Source organism: Pogona vitticeps, chromosome 2 (genome assembly GCF_051106095.1).
Source record: "Pogona vitticeps strain Pit_001003342236 chromosome 2, PviZW2.1, whole genome shotgun sequence".
Classification (NCBI taxonomy): Eukaryota; Metazoa; Chordata; class Lepidosauria; order Squamata; family Agamidae; genus Pogona; species Pogona vitticeps.
The window spans coordinates 72591086-72611356 of NC_135784.1; the positions used below are offsets into that span (position 1 = coordinate 72591086).

Sequence of the window (20271 nt, forward strand, 5' to 3'; positions counted from 1 at the left end):
TCAGAACAAATTGTCATTATGAACTTACAGGGAAATAGCATGGTTTCTTCACAAGTAAGGTATTAAACTGGTTGAATAAGACACATCCAAAATGTTTGATTTGATGTGGGAACTACCATCTCGAATCTTCACCACCTTTCCTGCCAAATTTGGATGACCCCATGCTCATAATCACTCTGAACACAAGACAGTGCCTCCCAATAAGCTAGAGGTTTCCTGAGTACCCAGGGCACTCCCTCTGTATGCAGACATTTATAAGTTTATAAATACTTAGTGACCTCCAGGAGTTACAGAATGGCGAAACCTATTAACCCTCTGAACATTAAAGACGTCAGTTTAAAAAACAAAAAACAACCCAGAAAATTGAACAGGGACATAATTGGCCTCCCTGGTGTCCTAATAGTTTACAGAGTCTGGGAAATGAGAGAGCAAATGGGGACTTGTAGCTCAGGTGATCCCTACAGATCTACTGTGGGATATGTTTAAGGTTTAGAATACAGACCAGTGTTCAGAAGCATGTGCCGTTAACAAATTGCATCCTTTTAATCAGAGCCCACTTAAATGTTTTGTCTGTTTTTGTAATAGATTGGAACAGGGCGAGGGCATGTTTGGGTTTATGAAGTACAGAGCATAGCTTGGCAAAAAAAAGAGAGGGGGAGGAAAGGCTAAAACAATGCTGTGATGATGCCAGAGCTTTTATCAAAAAGTCACTGGCATAATAACTATGTCTTGGCATAAGTTGAGATATGCAGAAGACTTTTTGTCAATCACACAGCCTTCCTTCTCAATCCAATGTGGTTAAATCACAAAGTCAGTTAACTATAGTTTCTTGATTTGTCTGAGATGGTAAACGGTGGTTATCCAGTTCAGAGCCATCATTTAAGGCACAGGAGCTTTTTGGCAAAATGGTGAACATGACAGAGATGCCTCCCCCCTCCATGAAGAGTGAAAACAGAAAAGGAGCATGGCTCCCCATTTCATGAGATGCCTCCCCCCTCCATGAAGAGTGAAAACAGAAAAGGAGCATGGCTCCCCATTTCATCTTAATCCCTGTCTCCTTGCTAAGTAATGATATTGTGCCCAGTAACAATGGATCATGGAGAAACTCATGTACTGTATGTGCTGGAGGAAAAGCAAAAGCTTTTCGAAGATTATTACTGTGACTGCTTTCATGACAAGTACTGAAAATTCAGACAACGCCAAAACTAGGAAAATTTCAAGAGCAGAATGATTTAGAAGAATCGTTCCAAGGCAAACATATTAACCTGTACCCTGAAACCACTACCACAGGGGATAAAATTCAACACCGTATAGTTCAAAATACATCCCCTCCCCAATGAATCCTTTGCCTAGCAGTCTTCAAGAAACACTTTCAGTTTCTGCTCCTTCCACACATTCCTTCCGAGAACTGGGCCTGCATCCCAGAAATTATATCTTGCCCTATCTCATTCTGATTTTTTCAAAAAAGAATGTATATAAAGCATCCTGAAAATAAAATGCCCCTTACGTTTCAGAGCAAAGACACTGCAAGTATGTCAAAACACACTGAGCAGAGAAAATGTCACAGCCTTGTGAGGTTCACTAAGTCATCCTATGCATTCTTCTGTATAGAGAAGAGCTTCATGTTTGGAAAACTGCCTTTAGAAAAAAAAATTCTAAAACAAAGATAAGGTACTTGGAACAGCTTTCTAAATTTTAACCTGAACTTTTGCCTACTTAGAACAAGCATATTGTCAATCAAAAATGAATGGAAAGATGTGCACATGGACTTTCATAACCACAATATTACATCATATTATGGGTGCAACAATGAATCATACATGGATGGGGTCAGCTGTCTGATGTGACTTCTGTGATACTCTGCTGCTTTAGAAAAAAGTGCCTTCATCAACAAAAGAGGCAGAAAAATTATCAAGAATAACATTTGCACAGAAGCTATTTCAAGAATTAATTTTTATGACACATAGAATGGTCAAAATGAGAATAGTCAAAAATGAGTATGACTGGATTCAAAAAGGAATTACTGATAGCCCAGCATAAAGTGAAATGCATAAAAGAGTTAGAGGAGGCAAATATAGATCATGATGAATTTGTGAGTATAACCTCTATATAGTTTATTTCCTTCAAACATCATACATTACTTTTCAGATATAAGCAGCCTCTCAGGTAACATTCAGTAAAATAAAATATGAACTATAGAAGACTTCTGCCATGTGAAACATTAAATGGAGAGGCTAAAGAAATGAATATTTGGGAGAGGGAAAAACCTAGATGTATCATGAGGGCTACAAACTTAATAATGGCAGTACCATTTATGACATGAGTAATCAAATCCCCAACAAATCTCATTTTCTTTTGAATCGGGTGGAATAAACCGATGAGATGACATGATACAAAAGAACAAGAGAAAACCATGGAGAACCAGCTCTTTGGTTCATTAAACTAAGCTTTGTACATAGTCAATAACAAGGGTTTGAATAATATCAATGAACCTGAGAGATCAAGGCTGAAGTCTCAACTTCAACTTGGTCACTGACATTGGGTCAATTACACTATCTCAGCCTGGCCTCCTTCACAGGATTGTTGTGAAGCCTGAAATAAGGATGGCAATGAAAAACACAAAGGGCAAGATAAGGGAAGGCTGCCAATCACAGAAATGCCTTACGTGCATTCAATGGAACTCAGCACCTATGGAGATTATGGAAAGCTCTGCATACAGTAAATTCTGGATGAGGTGGGGATGCAGCAGTGGGGTTTAAGGGCTCTCTCCTGGTCCCACCAGCCTTTGAGACCAATACCCTATTCAGGTACATATCTGAATATGGCAATTGTGCAATGGTTCCCAAACATTTTATCATCACACCCCATTTTTTTTTTTAGAAAACTCAATTCATTTCTCTTTCACCAAAACTCACCCTCTTTTAAGAAAAAAAACCCTCCAATCATATTATAATTACAGATATAGAATAAAAACAAAAACCTAAGAAAAATAATTTTAAAATAAAACTAAACACAGGTTTATTTCAGAAATTCAGAACTTTGGTAACAATATGTATCACAGAAATGTATCTGAGCTGGCAAAAATATTTTTTTCCTTCATGAAAATCTCACTGCCTTGCATCCCTCTTGCAGTTTCTTCATCCTCCCAGGGGACAATCCTCCCTTCTGGAATTAACAGCTTAATGGATGTCCCACCATCCAGAGATTCTCTTTCAGTGGTCATAGGTTAGATCATACCAAACAAAGAATCAAGAATTTAGTTCTCATCCTTAAAGTCAGAATACAGCTTCAGAAACACATCATAAACATTTTCCTTATCTTCATAAGCCATGCTCACCAATCATTTTGGAAATCACCAGAATGCTCCTGAGGATTTTTGCCCCCTGTTGAAGGGGTTGAAATCCACAAGCAGCACAATCCTAGGCATGTTTACTTAGGAATACGTCCTTCTGTGTTGATACAGCTTCCTCCAAGTAAGTGTGCAGAGGACTGCAGCCTCAGAAACAACTCATTGATAACCTATGTGAAGTCCACAACTCTCTGCAAGACTATGGTGGTATGTGCATTAATATTTAACAACTTAATCCTAAAAATATGGCCCCTAAAATCTCGGTGTAATGCTGACATAAAGACATGATTTGTGGCTTCTTGCTAATGAAGCATATAACTACTCCCCATTTAACATCTTTTAAAAAAAACTAAAGTGTCTTCTGATCTAGTCCTTACCTTAATCAAATAAAATATTCCTATTAAGACTAAAACCATCTGAATGACCATCTGAAAAAAGATCAGAAAAAGTTAGTTGCTATAATGGTTATAGTAGCAAGGTTAATATTAGCAAAGAATTGGAAAAGCGACAAACACATTAATCTTGAAGATTACAGAAATGTGGAGCTTAGCAATTAATGATAAGTTAACATGTGCAATGAAATTAAGAAGAGGAATGGTAAAGTCTAATTATTTCAAAGACGTACGGAATTTATACTTGGAGTATGTCTTTACAAAGGGGAAAGGCCAGCAAAAGAATCAATGTATTTTGGAGTGATATGGGGTGAAAAGGGAGATAAACTGATATTACTGGTCACCTAGTCTCAAAGGTGAAGGTGGCATGGGTGGGGAAAGTCTAATGTGTATTGGGTGTAGCCACTATTGAATTTGTATTTTGTATTTTAGTTTTAATTTTGTAAAATTAAAAAGAAATAGAAGCGGCAAAAAAAGAAGAAGAAAGAAAAAGAAAAACAGAGAGACTAAAACATAAATTGCAACAGTCCACATTCAGAGATAGCTAATTTTGCCACAGTGCCATTAAATTCAATAGCCATTGCTATTCAATGCATTTCAGTGGGATTTATGTGAGTCTAACTCTCATTACAGAAGATCCTAAGAAAAGAAAAAGAAATAGAAAAGAAAATGAATGTTTAAAAATACGACGTTGATTTTTTTCTCAAACTTAGGCGACTAATCAAAACACTTGCCCTTGGGCAATAAAACCTGTTATTCTGACCACCACTGTTTAAATGATCTCCAAAAGCCTGTAATTAACATTTTTCTTGTCATATCTTCCGATCTGCAGTAACAAATAACACAGCCCTATGATATTAAGATTTTAGCATCTTTTTCACAATTATGATGCAAATAAAATTCACAAAATGAATACTAAGAAACTACAGGGCATGAAAATGTCCAGAAAGAAAACAAAATCCACCCCATTGCCAACTTGTTGAAAGGAGCCCTACACTTATTTAAGTTATATTCCCCAGATGTGTAGGTTTTATTTTTACTGGTGCCTTAACTGGGGATGGAAAGCACTACATTTTGAAGACAGAAAATCTCATCACAGGACTAGCATGTAACCTTATGACATTTGAATACAAAGAGTCACAGCTCACTGAGAAAACATATCTTTTAGATTTGAGCAACACCAAGTGTAGTTTCTATTAAAACTGTGACACATATCAACAGAGCTGAGAATTAATATGAGATGGACCAATATTCTGAATCACTGCCTTAAACCAGACCCTTGGAAAACATTACTTCGGTTCCTCCTCATTCTGAATGAACTCTCTACATATAGAAAAACAGTACTGTATGTCAGGATGAAGACATGTTTGTTCTTCACATGCTACTGTTCTGCATGTAGGGAAATGTTTGGCTTCAGGATGGAAGACCATTTGACTTACTGTATATGTGATCCTAACTGCCAAACGTTGACTAGCTGAGGAAAGTCCTTGTTACTTGATTCTCCTGTACTTATAATCTGACCTTTCTTCTCTGGGGGGAAATGTTTCTCAAATAACCTATGTTGCATTCATGGAAGTGTATTTAAAAGATCAGTGGCTGAATGTTTTCTTGTTTAACAGGAATGAAGATAAAGAGATACCCACAGCCATCCCACTCAGACATGGGAAAGAAAAAAGAATTCCCATTCCTCAGGCAATTTGTTATCACCACTTCAGAGTTGTAAAACAACATGAGGGAACTCATTTTACAATCCTCAGAAGCTAATAATATATTCTACAACTCCAGTGGTACAGGCTGTCATTTCATAACTGACAAACAGCAGAAGTTAAACAGTAAAAAGGAGTACTGTATATGGAATGAATATGTATGTGTTCATTAGTCACACTTCAAGAAAACAGTTGGTCACAAAAAACCTGCCAAATGATGGAAACTGAAACCTAGATTCCTCACAGAATATATTTCAGATTATATAAATATGAAAGATATTGCTTAATTTAAGTGGAGTATTTCAAATGGGTACATGGGACAAATGTTCAAAAGTAACTTGTATATTGGTTCTGATGTGATCATTTCCCAAATATTTCTTGCTTCTACAATTGTTCTGTATGTACTTTTTTAACAGTATAGCCTTAGAGAGTGGTTTATGGTTCTTTAAATGTGTCAGAGCTTTGCCTTCAAGGACAGAAGTAGGATGTTGAGGGAATGCCAGAGTTGGTTTTAACAGGTACATAGGGAATGAGGGATAAGGAAACAGGTGGCATGAAGAAAGAGTGGGATTTACAAAAGATGCCACGGTAGCCCCTTATGATTTCTGAGACTCCAGCAGATCTCAAGCACATATTTTTCTGTCTGAACTCCCTATATGACTACTTATGGAAAGAGACAAGACAGTGAGTCTGGCAATGCTCTCTTTCTCAGCTCTCTTTTCAAGCAGAATACAGTGCTGGGAGGTTGGGAGTGGCAGTAGGAATGAAAGGAAAGGCCACTTGACCCCCAGCCTCTTTCTTGCAGTCTGTCCACATGGATCCCACTCTCTGCCTCACCTACTCTAATTGCCTTGTGGGAGAAAAGGAAAAAAAATTATCCATAGCAAAATAGGGGGGATAAGGAGAGACATACTAAGTGATCTCCACAGTTCTGGGAAGTGCATATTCTCATTTCTGGATATTGAAGAGTCACACCCACTCCTGTGATTCCTCATCTTTAAATGTTCTTATATTTTTTCCTTCCCCCCTCCCCCGGTAAAAGATCTGTCATACCCTCTGCAGGTCAAAACAATTTACAGAATCAAACTGCGGGGTTCTAAGGTCTGGAGAATGCATTTGGGACCTTGCGCGGGGGGCGGTGGCTGCACATGACCTATGGAGCTCATGTTGCCTATGCCCAGGTAAAAGCAGACCAACTGCAGAAACTGAATGTATTAACTCTCCCCTCCCCATGAGCCCACCCACATTTGCTGCAGCATTCAATAGCTGCTTTTTCATGTTATATTTGGGCCAGAGGAAGCATCACACAACTGCCCACATCTTGTAGCTTGAAACCATTTGCTGCAAGCATATAGTATTTGAAAATGTGGTAGTACAGGAAGACTCCATCCAATCCTATATTAGAGAACCACATTAGGGTAGTAGAAATCTAAAGGCTAGATCAGAAGGAGTGATAAGCTGCAGGTCACATCCAATTTGAATTTCTACTTATCTAAAACTAGCATAGCTCACATAGTTCTCATGGAAGCCAACTTACAATTTGATAGATATATTTCATTGAGAATTAATTGATTTCAGAAAGTAAAACATATCTGTCTTGAAACCACCCCACGTTTTGCAATGAAATCATTAATCTTAAAAATTAAATGTTGTTTCCTTTTTCCTCTGGAGGGTGGATCCACACATTCATGTTAATCACCTGAGATAACTGCCATGTGAACAAGACAGCTTGGATTTGTGAAACCTCAGATACACCTATTTTCACAAACAGAAATCTTATATCATCTCATATATAATAAGTGCTACTCACACCAGTGTGAATCATTCCCTAATTTCAATCTAAGTTTAGTTTTATATCTGTTATGGTTTTGCTATTGCTTAAAAAAAAATATTGTAATAATACTGCATACATGCACCAAATCTTCTTTTCAATGTATTGCTAATTATCAACCAGAAAGGTAGCAAGTAAGTTGCTAGTTGTTGTTCAATAAGATGGGACTTTGGGATCTACAATATTGAGTTCATAGACTTTGTCCTGGCTATGCAAGGACTGCCTGGTATGCAGATGATATGCTTAGTCATGAGGGAAAGAAGTGGCTTCTGTATGTCTCCAGACCATTGCTACCCAGCTGGCTGTAGGACTTAATGGAACAGTTTTTTAAATGAATCTGCCTGTGCTTCCATGCCCTGGGTTAAGAATTTTTCCACTATGACTGCTGTACTCTTCTAAATGTCCATACACACTGTCAGATTATGTTGCTGCATCTTGGCACACCATAGCATATGTTGTGTCTTGGTGTGCGGCTCACAAAAACAGGCACAACAGAGTGGTTATATGCTGTTGATAATTCCTTTCTCAGGGGGTCTCAGTATCAATACATCCTGTAATGCCATCATAATGTGGCAATGTCTGCCAGGCTACAGCATTATATAATCGGACACACAAAAAGCATATATGAGAATGGTTCCAACCTGTGTGGGCCAGAGGTATAGACGTTCAATATTAGAAAATGGTGTCCACAAGAACAAAAGTCTGAGCGTTAACACAAGAACAGAAGAAGAACCATAACAGATCCAATCAAATGCATCTCTAGCTGAGCCATAACTAGCAATTTTGGCACTTGGGGCAAACAGCACAGTCTTTTACATGTGCTGCACTGATCGAAGCCCCCATGAAAAATGAGGTGTTTCGCAACCACCACCAAAAGAGGAAGTTTGTGCTTTTAGGGGGAAAAAAGTGAATAGGGCCAGTAGATTCATCTTTAGAGTTCAATGCCCTCTAAATCTCCCCAGCAAATGGTAAACAAAGGCATCCTGCCTCTGATGCTATAGGTAATGCACAGACTTTCTGACCAGTGTCCAATGATCACCGAACTTTCCCTGAATGCAGCAAATCCCCTTTTTAAAGCTGTTCATAAGATGCAGCCATCTTTGCATCTTATGGTTATAAATTTGTCACATGTACTATTCGAGGTACTTTTTATCTGACATTTCTTGAATCTTCCACAATTATTCCACTTTCAGGGAATAATCTTCTCCAACAGTAAGAGCAAGGAACAAAACTTGCAGACTCTCATAAACTTCTGTCATGTTTCCCCTAATAGGCTTTTGTTTCCACTCTAAATTTTTCCAAATATAAGCTATTAGCATATGAGGCATGTTTCAAGCTCTTAATCAGTTTGCTCACCCTTTTCCAGCACTACTGTACCAGAAAGACATTTATGGTAAACGTCTAGTCTGTTTGTATCATATATTGGTAGAAAAACATCATGATTTAAATTGCTTTATTTTTTTCATTTCTTTTTTAATAATTTCTTTTTAAATAATCCCTACTATAGAAACTGCTTTGGCATGTACAGAGCTGCTGTCTTCATCAAGCTATTCATCCCTGTGTTATTTGTTCACTATTTTTATTACACATGATGTGGGGTGGGAGTTTCAGGAAATTTCTCCAAATATTTTTACAAGGCATACTACCAGTACACATTATTTTGTACTGTATATCTGAATTAGGGACCACTTAAAACACAGACTGACATATTCAGGACAAATTCTGTCCCAGCTGATCTGGTCAATGCCGCTGACGCAAGTGAATCTTACTTCTGACGAAACAAAGATAGGTTTGCTCTGAAAGTCTGTACAAATTTTCCTAGCTTTCATTTGTGAACATAATTACAATCCTATATATCAAAGGTGTTTCATGTGCACAAAGAAGGTAAAATTATCAGTCTATTGAGTCTATATGGGCCCTTTCAGCTGAGTTTAAATACCTTAAAAAATTAGCACACTATGGCAAAGGAAAGCCTCTACTTCAGTTACAAAGTGTGGATTTCTTTTAGTGCTTCCTTGGAATTGGTTGGATAAAAAGCTTCTGCAAAGTAACTTAACAAATAATCAGGAGGCAGCGAGTTATATCTTTTCAAGAATTTTATTTTCACATGGTGGTAGTTATCAGTTGCTATCACTAAAGTCCTGCAAGAGAAATTAATCCTAAGAAATCTCACCCTAAACAAAAGCCTCACTTGTACATTCTGGTGTATGATAGTGTCATACACAAGTTGGCATTGCAAAAGAAAAGGTGGTGAAACCTCTGGAATACCCTCTGGCCATCACGGAAAGTCTGACTTCAAAGAATACAGCACACATTTTTCCTATTGATTTCAAGGACACAATACCATCCCAGACAACCAGCATGGGTGCAGAGTCCTCTGGGCCCATTATTACTGAAATGATTTAAGTTACTGTGTATAATGAAAAAGAGTTGTAACCAATGTTAGCAGTAGTAGCATGAGTTGTACTGTAGTTTTATACTTTATGGGTCATTCCATCAGCTAAAGCTGTTGTACTTGCCCTAATCAAGCTATCAAACTTTACATAGCTGGGAGAAAGCAATTAAAGTGTTCTTTTAAAATCCGTTCCTTATTAAAACTGGGCCAAGGCCAACATACGAATTACATTTTTCCCCTCCAAGTGAAAATGTCCAGTGAAGAAAATGAGTTATCCAATTCAATTATCCAATTTCTGTAACGATTATTACCAGCTAACTCTACTATACTAGACATATTAGAAAATAGGCTTTCAGAAGTGATTGTTTTAGGCTTCTATTGCGCATAAACCAAAAACACAGCCCAATTATCTATCAGTCAGATACAAAACATTACGAAAGGTTTCTCTTTTCTGTTAATTACCTAAAATTGTGATCTTAAGCAAGTTCACTTGCAAACTTTGTTTAAAAGTAACTTATTTAATGTGAGAACTGAAGTCATATGTTTTCCTCTTTAGAACTTATTTCTGAATAAACATAAGCTCAGTTGAGTTGTAAATGGCTTTCTGATGAGAGCACTGTGAACATCAAGAATAAAACTGAATGTAAATGTATGCAGTTATTGTGGGCCAATTCACAAACACATTTTTCCAGTGTTCTATGCAAGAGGTAACCTATAGATCTGCATAGGCAGGGACATTAAAAAAATTATGGCAACTTCACATATGATGAATTTGCAAAAATTATTACTTGGTTACAAGGGAACCAAGGGGTCATTTCAAATGTGTACTTGAAATTCTTTGCATGCATGTGGATATGTTCTCCTCTTTTCTTCTTGATTAAGTTATCATACCAAAATAAATTTAACATATATATTTATGGAAATCATAAATTCATTGAGCAAGAATCATTCTAGAACTTTCCGGAAAGTGGTAGAAAGAAAAATTTTAACAAATTGGACAGGATAGCAACTTGTAGACTAAAAGCCACAATATTTTTTTCTATGCTCAACTAAAGTACCTGAAGAGAAAATTATGAGACATAGCTTTAAAATGAAACTCTAGTCTTGTTATGATCAATAAGAATATGAACAATGAATATGAACAATGAATATGTCAATGAAGTCACTAACAGATATATGTGACAGGCTTAAAATATTATAGGGAGAGGAAAACCTAGACAGGTTGCACCTTGATTTTCTTTTCATGTTCTCTCTCACATTCACAACATTCGCACAGGGTACAACTGGCAGAAAAGAATTTCTGGGCTGCCCAAGTAACGGAGGCTATCGTGTTTTTATCACTTGACAGCCCCCGTTATTAAAAAGATAAATCACTGGCCATCCCATGCAGAGTACAGCTTTATTGATATAATTTAATCCTAATTCTGATCTCTGAATATTGCATTACATTAGCAGTAACTTTGTTAAATTATGAAATAATTATTTGAAAAAAAAATCTTTTTGAACACTGGGTATGATGTCATTTATGGTCCCGATTCCTCTAGGAATAAGGACAGGAAACACCACAGCTATAATATTCCAGTGAGAACTCTGTATTAGAAAATGGTCATGCTTCTTAATTTTCCAGAACTACCTTCAAAAACATTTGTGCTATCTCTATGGAGTAGTCTATGCTCCAAGAAACAGCTTCCTCATCTTATCAAAATGTTACCAGAAGAATACCTTACCACCACAGTATTAAATTATGACCTTTTTAGTATGCTAAATCACTGGTTCTTAACCTTGGGTTACTCAGGAGTTTTGGACTGCAACTCCCAGAAGCCTTCACCACCAGCTGTGCTGACTGGGGTTTCTGGGAGTTGCAGTTCAAAAGCATCTGAGTAACAAAGGTTAAGAACCACTGTGCTAAATTATAACTCATACATATTGCCTCAAATGTTACGACACTGACAGGAACTTTGCAGCCTCTAGTGTACAATGCCCTAGGGAGAAATGACAGTGGGGAGTTTACAAAACAGATTTGGGATATGAACACCAAAGCACCACATAATTTCACAATCTATAATATCTGTTCCGGCAGGATTATACCTGGAACCTGAATCAGATTTCCTGCTGTGATTAGGAAGTTAAAGACAAAAATTATTATTTCAATTTTTTTATTATTATTTTCAAGATAAAACTTTCTCCAGATCACCTTGCCTCTGTTCATACAATACCAGGCACATGCACCTTGACCTTTTAGAATCACATAAGCAAACCAGTTTTCCAGGATTAGCTACCCCACCTCACAGGCTAATACGACTATGGCATATAGCTCTGTGGTAGGGCATTTAATGCACCTAGTCAACAGAACACCTACAAACGTACACTCCCATCCTAGTTACCGCTGCTTTCATAAACACACATGGTACTTCCCATACGCCATCCATTCTGAACAAGATACGTTACTTTACATCTAATGTGAACACAGGCCATACTGTACTTCTATGGCCAAAAGGAGTCTGGAAGATTTTATCCTCCTCTCCTTACATGATAATACAGGTACAGTACGGTACTTGTATGTCATAAACCCTTCGCCTTCAACTCTCCTTTTCGACTGATGCCCGGCCTCAGGTCTGGCCTCAGCTTGCATGTCTATTAATATGGATGACCTAGTCTATTGTAGCAAAAGAGAAACCAGAAGTCTTGCAGCACGTTTAAAACTACTTCGATTTTGCTTTTCATAAGCGTTCTTGTGCCCAAGCGGACTTACTATAGTACTTCTTCAAATGATGGAGCCTCTGTCAACAGTTTTATACTCCGCCCCCTCCCCAACATACAGCCCTTCCACTCACCTGAAGAAGTGTGCCTGGGCACACAAAAGTTTATTAAAAAAAAATAAACTCTCGTTTTAAAGGAGCTACCAGACTTCTGGCTTCTCTATCGGTACATACACATCCTATGAAAACGAGCGGTTCCTCCCATTCACCCCATTAAATTCGTCCTTCTTCTTGTGCACCTCAGCTAAGATGAACTCAAGAGACCCCAAACCTCCCCCCCCCCTTCCCGCGTGCAAAAAAACAAACTCGTCACAAACGTGTCACCCATTCCCTCGGCAGAAGGAAAACTTTCTCCCTGACAACGTGTTCCTTGGCTTCGGGCGCCCCGGGTGCTCGTTTCCTGCCTGAAGGCACAGCTCTGGGATGGCACCCTGCTACACGTTTGCCCCCTCTTTTACTGCGCCGAGGCAAAGACCTTCGAAGCAGTTACACCGCACAGCCCTTCGAGGTAGAGCACGAAGAGTACCGAGTGGGCACGGTCGCCTCTGGGCTCTCTGCCCTAAAGGTCCCTCTTCCCCGACAAGGCATCCTCCAGCGCCCCCCCCCCAGCCCTCCCAAATGGGCAGCGTCCCGTACAGCAGCGCCACACTGCGCGTCCTGAGAGGCCAGCCCCCCTAGCACGGCAGGCAGGCAGGCAGACAGGGGAGCCGCACTCCCTCCCTCCCTCCCTCCCTTTCCTCCCTCCCCGCCCCGCCAGAGACTGACTCGCTCGCCCGCCCGCTCGCTTGCTCTGCCGCTTTCGCTCACAGACTGACCTGGTGCTGTCAGCGCCGCCGGAGAAACTCTTCCCGTCTAGTGGCACGAACTCCCCCTCCCGGCCCGTCCTATGGGCAGGCGCCGCCTCTTCCCCGCCCTCCCGCCAAGCCCCGCGTCCCTCCCTCCCTCCCTCCCTCCCACCCACTCACCCACCCCCACTCTCCCGCCCCGTGGACTGGGGCTTGGTGGGAGCACCCCGTGGGGTGCTGGGCGGGCGGAGGCCGCGCGTGCCCTAAAAGGGGGCGGGGGCGGAGGAGGCATGAGGGGAAGAAATGGCCCGGGCGTGCTGTGCGGCCAGGAGAGTGTGTGGTCCTACCGGGGAGGAAACGCGGGCATCAGCTCTCAAGCCGCCACAGGCACGCCGGAAATGTGCACGGGCAAAGGATTGAAAAACCCGAAAAGACCGACGGAGGGGCTTTTTTTTTCCAGCTCGGGGGTAGCGGAGGATGGAAAAGTTACTTGCCGTCCTCACTGGGGATAAGGAAGAAACGCATGCAGGGGGAGTGTGGTCGGCACTTGTCTCACAGCCGTTCCCAAGCTGGCTGACTGGCTTCCTGAGGGGTTCAGCAATATGTCTTATGTAGACCCCATCCCTCCCCAGGAAAGAGAGAGCTCGCTTTCCCATTAGACAGATGTCCCAGAACATCTCTCTCTCTCTCTCTCTCTCTCTCTCTCTCTCTCTCTCTCTCTCTCTCAGCCAATAGAAGTGTGGGGTGCATTTCAGGAAAGCTGGACCTGCCCCCCCAATTTTTCAGCACAGGCCCATGTCTGGTCCGGTCTTAGATACCACCCCCTTTCTTTCAGAGAGAAATTAAACCAGCTCGCAGTGTCAGAATACAACATATGGTGCCTTTTCCATCCTCCCTACTTTCCATTTTAACCATTATGTTATCTCTTTGCTGCTTCAGGTGTCTCCCATTCCGCAACCTTTCAACTGTTCCTAATTTTCTTCTGTTGCCCCACACAGATGAAATGACTTTCCACCTCACCCTTAAGGCATTCTGGAGCCACTTCTCCTGGGAGAGGATTCAGGGCATGGAGATGAGAGCACTGATGTTCCATTGTTTGTGGTTTGCAATATTGCAGCTAGTTTTGAAGATTTCAGAATAATGCTTCTTTGAACATATGTTTCGAACGGAATTGTCTGCAAGCCAGTCATCCAATTGTGGCTTTTCTGTCACTTGTTGTTCTTGTTACATGCAGTTAAGCTGTCACCAACGTATGGTGCCCCAATGAATGAGTGACTTCCAAAATGGCCTGTTATTAACAACCCTGTTCAGCTCTTGAAAAATCAGGGCTGTGGTTCCCTTATTACGTCTATCCATCTCATATTTGGTCTTCTTCTTTCCCAGCATTATTGTGTTTTCAAGAGCATCTTGCCTTCTCATTATATGCCCAAAGCACAACAGCCTCAGTTTTGTCATTTTTGCCTCCAGAGATAGTTCATCCTTTGCCTTAGGACCCACTTGTTTTTCTTCCTGGCAGTCCAGCACATCCACATTTAAAATGAATCAATTTTTTTCACTGTCAGTCTTCTTTACTGTACAACTTTCAGGCTCATACACAGAAACACAATAGTGTGCATGATCTTGGCCTTGGTCTCCACTGACACATCCTTAAATGTAATGATCCTTTCTAACTCCTTCATTGCTGCCCTCCCAAGTCTCAGTTGCCTTTGGATTTATTGGCTCCAGTCTCAATTTAGATTGATGATTGAATCAAGGTATAAAAAAAACTTTAACCATTTTAATTTCTTCATTGTCAACTTTGCAGATGTGTAGTTCTTCTGTAGTCATGATTTTGTCTTCTTTGTTTTGTTCAATTTCATCCCTGCTTTGGCAAATTCTTCTTTCTCTTTCATCAGAAGTCATTTCAAGTACAGTAATTTTGCTTTCTGCCAGTAAGTTGGTGTAATCTTCTTATCTTAAATTATTGATGTTTCTCCCATCAATTTATACTCGTCCTTAATCTGAGTCCAGCTATCTATATGATATATTTTGCATACAGATTGAACAGACAGGGAGATAAAATGCATTCTTGTCTGACATCTTTGCCTATAGGAAACCCTTCTGTCTCTCCATGTTCTGTCCTAAGCGTAGCTTCTTACCCACAGTACAGGTTATGTATCAAGAAGACAATAAAGTCCTGAGGCACACCCATTTTTTTCAGAATGATCCATACCTTCTCATGATCCACACAGTCAAAGGCTGTAGTCTATAAAGCCAGATGGCTTTTCTTCTGAAATTATTTGGTGCACTCCAGTAGCCAGTAGATATTTGCAATATGATCTCGAATGCCTCTTCTTTTTTGGAATCCAGGTTGAACATCAACATTTCTCAGTCCATATAAGATAAAAGCCCTTATTGCATCACATTGCTTGCATGGGAAATTACAGCAATAGTTTTATAGTTACTGGCATCTTCTTTCCTGGGGATTGGAATGTAGACCAAACTTTTCCAGTTCGGGTCATTGTTTTGTTTTCTATATCTGTTGGCATATCCGTTTTAAGGATTTTGACAGATTGGGTTTCTGTGGCTTGAAATACAGTTTTAAGTGTTAAATACAGTTTTAAGTGTTTCTTCTGCAGCTTGAAATAGTTTTATTGGTATTCTATCTACCCCGATGAATTACTGCTTCCCAGTTCTTTCAGAGCAGTTTTCACTTCACTTTCCAGAATTGCAGGTTCTTCAAAAGAATTTGTCATCCTTTTATCTCTTATCTGTGGATCTTCAGTATATTGTTTCCACCTTCTCTTTGTTTTCTCTTGGTCAGATAGTTTGCTTTTCTTTTGGTCTTTCAGCATTCCTGATCTAGGTTTAATTTTACTTTTGATTTTTGGATCTTCTGGAAGATACAGTTGTGTTCAAAATTATTCAACCCCCACTGAAATTGAATGTTTTGGCCATTTTGACATTGATTTTGATCATTCAGTCATCTTGCTTACATTTACATGAAAGAGGCACTTGTAGGTCAGAGAAATATAACCTTAAGTTTATAATGAAATAACCACAAATGTCTTTTCTGTGCTCACATCATTATTAGTTTTTATTCAACCCCCAAGTGACATTCAATCTTAGTACTTAGTACAACATCCTTTTACAGTTATAACAGCTTTTAAACATGAAGCATAGCTTGACACAAGTGTCTTGCAGCGATCTACGGGTATCTTCGCCCATTCTTCATGGGCAAAAGCCTCCAGTTCAGTCAAATTCTTAGGCTTGCGCACTGCAACTGCTTTAAGTCCCACCAGAGGTTCTCAATCGGATTTAAGTCTGGTGACTGCGATGGCCTTTCCTCTGCAACCATGCTCTAGTGGACTTGGAGGTATGCTTGGGATCATTGTCCTGTTGAAAGGTCCAACGTCTCCCAAGCCTCAGGTGTGTGACGGACTGCATCACATTTTCATCCAATATCTCCTGGTACTGAAGAGAATTCATGGTACCTTGTACACGCTGAAGCTTCCCTGTACCTGCAGAAGCAAAACAGCCCCAAAGCATTATTGACCCTCCGCCATGCTTCACAGTAGGCAAGGTGTTCTTTTCGTCATATGCCTTGTTCTTCCTCCTCCAAACATAGCGTTGATCCATGGACCCAGACAGTTCTAATTTTGTTTCATCAGTCCACAGAACACTATCCCACAACTTTTGTGGTTGGCCCACATGACTTTTGGCATACTGCAGTCGACTCTTCTTATTCTTGGGAGACAGCAAGGGGGTGCACCTGGGGGTTCTGGCATGGAGACCTTCATTACGCAGTGTGCGCCTTATTGTCTGAGCTGAAACTTCTATACCCACATCTGACAAATCTTTTTTCAGTTCCTCAGCAGTCACACGGGGACTTTTCACCACTCGCTTTAGGTAGCGCACAGCAGTCGAAGTCAGCATCTTCTTTCTTCCACGACCAGGTAGCATTTCAACAGTGCCCTTTGCCTTGAATTTGCGAATGATGCTTCCTATGGTGTCTCTTGGTATGTTTAACTTCTTTGCAATCTTCTTATAGCCATTGCCCTTCCTGTGAAGACAAATCACCTCTTCTCTTGTCTTCCTGGACCATTCTCTTGACTTCACCATGTTTGTAACCACACCAGTAAATGTCTAGAAGGAGCTGAGTATCACAGTCATTTTAAAGCTGCCTAATTGGTGCTTATTATGCTTGATTGGTGCTCGGTGACATCCACAGGTGTTTTCAATACCTGTTCGAAAACACCTGAATGAACCTCTCTTCTTCAGAGTGGTAGTCTTTAAGGGATTGAATAATTGTGGCAATGAAGAAACCACAAAAGAAACATTTACTACTGTATTACATAAACAATTGATGTTATTTTAGTTGCATTTGGTTCTTCAAAACGTCCTTGTAGGATTTCATTCTGAATACAATTCCAAATGTACACTATAGTCCCTAAACCCCTTTACAGCATTGGGGGTTGAATAATTTTGAACACAACTGTATATCCCCCCCTTCATTTTGTTCTTCTCATATGTTTCTTTGTGCTGTCCATTATAATACAGTACCATGTTTCCCTGAAAATAAGACAGGGTCTTATATTAATTTTTGCTCTAAAAGACACGTTAAGTTTTATTTTCAGGGGATGCTTTATTTTATTTTTTTACGTACAATCTACGTTTATTCAAATACAGTCATGCCATTTTCTAGTTGCTGTACAATGGTGGAGGGCGGGGTTTCACTTAACGGGCTTATTTTGGGGGTAGGTCTTATATTACAAGGATCCTGAAAAATCATACTAGGGCTTATTTTCAGGTTAGGTTTTATGTTCAGGGAAACAGGGTAGTTCTTTTTGTCTCAATGTGACAGGCACTGAAAAGCTGCATTCAGGAATCTCATCCTGCATCTGTAGCATCTTACTTTTGTTTCTCTCCATTCCTTCACAGTTTTAACTGTTTCTTTTGTCATCCACCCAGGTTTTTCTTTTCTTTTTCCTACAAGAATGTCTTTTTGCATTCTTCCCTAATTATATATCTGGTTTCAAACCATAGTTTTTCTGGTTCTCAGTTAGTTGAATGCTAATCTGTTCTTCATGAGGAATTTAAATTAATCAAAAATGGTACAGGTACTTCAATTATATTTTGTCACTAGGATTCTTTTAGTGGTCTTTACCTTTGATCTAATGTTTGCTACTAACAGTTTGTTATCAGTAGGACCATCTGCTCCTAGTCTTGTTTTGGTAGAGAGAATACAGATTGTCCATCTCCTGTTTCCAAATAGACAATCTATTTTATTTCTATATTGACCATTTGTGATGTCCATTTTTATAGTCATCTGTTTGTGTGTTTCAAGCATGTATTTGCAGTAAACAGACTGTTGGCTTCACAGAACTCTACAAGTTGTTCTGCTTTGTTTCTGATCCCTGGATCAAATTTTCCTGTGACATTTGTTTCTGCTTTGTTTCCTACTTTTCTGTTCCAATTTCCTATTTTTATAAAGATGTATTGTTTTGGTGTGTGATCATTTTCTTCTTGGATGCTTGCATAAAAGCTTTTAACTTCTTTTTCTTTAGCACTGATAGTTGGAGCCTAGACTTGAATGATGGTTCTGTTGATGGGTTTTCCCAGGAGTCTGATTGATTTTATATTATACCCCTATCTGCGTATACCACATCTTACCTCAGTACAGTGGGGTCTCGACTTACAAACTTAATCCGTATTGGAAGGCAGTTTGTAAGTCGAAAAGTTTGTAAGTCGAATCAGCATTTCCCATAGGAATGCACTGAAAACCAATTAATCTGTTCCGGCTGTTTTTGGTTCTTAGGTTGAGGGGCATTTCCCATAGGAACTAAGGCAAAGCCGGTTAATCCGTTCCTACCACTAGGGGCAGAATTTCTTTATTTTTTTTCCTTTTAATCTAAGATGACTTAGGTTAAAAAAAGAGGAAAGAAATGAGGGAGAGAAGGAGGGAACAGACACCTTTTCAACAGAACACCCTGAAAAGCACATTTTCAGCCAAGACAAGTACCTTCTGGAAAAAACCAAGCACCTTTCAGACAACAGATCACCTTGAAAAGCACCTTTTAAATCAAGACAAGCCAATACAAGCACCTTTTGGGGAAAGGGGGGGCAGCAAAGGAGGGAGGGAACACCTTTTAAAAATCCAAAAATCAAAAATTAAAAAAGCACCAAAAAATAAAAATACAGTCTGTACTGCACTGTACCAGGCAATACCAGCAGTACCAGGCAGTACCAGGCAGTCTGAAGACTGTCTCCAAATCCACTCTCAAAACGCTGGGAAGAGCGAGGAAGTAGATAAGCACCCTCTTCACTGGCCAACGGTTAACTGAAAGTTCAAACTTCATGCTTTCCCCACCTCAAACACGTTTTTTTTGGTTTGTAACTCGAATCTAAGTGTGCAAGTCGAGTCAATATTTTTCTATCAGAGTGGTTTGTAAGTCGAAATGTTTGTAACTCGAGCCGTTTGTAAGTCGAGGGTTGACTGTATTAGAGCCACTGAGGGCCTGTCTCCACTGCTGCAGTAAACTGGCAGAGCAAGTGTATTTTTTAGATTCAAGAGATTGGGTGATTAAGCTGATTATGGTGATCAGCATGTTTTTGTTGTGGGTGTATTGTTGTGATAAAGACCTGAAAAGGACAAAAGCTGATCCCACAGCTATAAATACTCAACTATCCAACAAACTTCAACAGAGCACAGACAGAGTTCTGATTCCTGTCCTCTGAAGACGCTGGCCACAGAGACTGGCGAAACGTTAGGAAGAAGAACCTTAAGAACATGTCCAAACAGCCTGGAAAACCCACAACAACCATTGGATCCCAGTCGTGAAAGCCTTTGAGAATACATTGCTAATCGTACTTGTCATTTGCTTTTCTTTAGTAACTGAGTGATACTTTCCAACCTGGGAGTCTTATCTTCCAGCACTATCTCTTGTTTCATTTTAGACTGTCTCATCATAGGGTTTTCAAGGTAAGGAAGGTTTAGCAGTGGCCTTCTTCTGTGCTGTACTAATCAAAGTTAGCTTGTCACTGCCATTGTCTGTCAAAGATCCTCTACCAGTGT

General features: G+C 39.8%; 1 protein-coding gene and 1 long non-coding RNA gene across 7 annotated transcripts in view; one reads left to right on the forward strand and one right to left on the reverse strand.

Moving 5' to 3' along the window:
• The window catches only part of PPARG (peroxisome proliferator activated receptor gamma), a 79386-nt gene extending 66026 nt beyond the window's left edge, over positions 1-13360 (reverse strand). Inside the window, exon 1 of one of the 6 annotated variants that reach the window (XM_072989717.2) lies at positions 13248-13360. The gene's annotated coding sequence lies outside the window, so the exon portion shown is untranslated. The remainder of the gene's footprint in view (positions 1-13247) is intronic. The other 5 variants (XM_078385413.1, XM_072989716.2, XM_078385416.1 and 2 more) reach the window with 5 other exon arrangements.
• Positions 995-11060, forward strand: LOC144586715 (uncharacterized). The gene is made up of 2 exons (XR_013541714.1): positions 995-3556; positions 5361-11060. It is a non-coding gene; the product is annotated as an uncharacterized LOC144586715 (long non-coding RNA).
• Positions 13361-20271: the final 6911 nt, after the last annotated feature.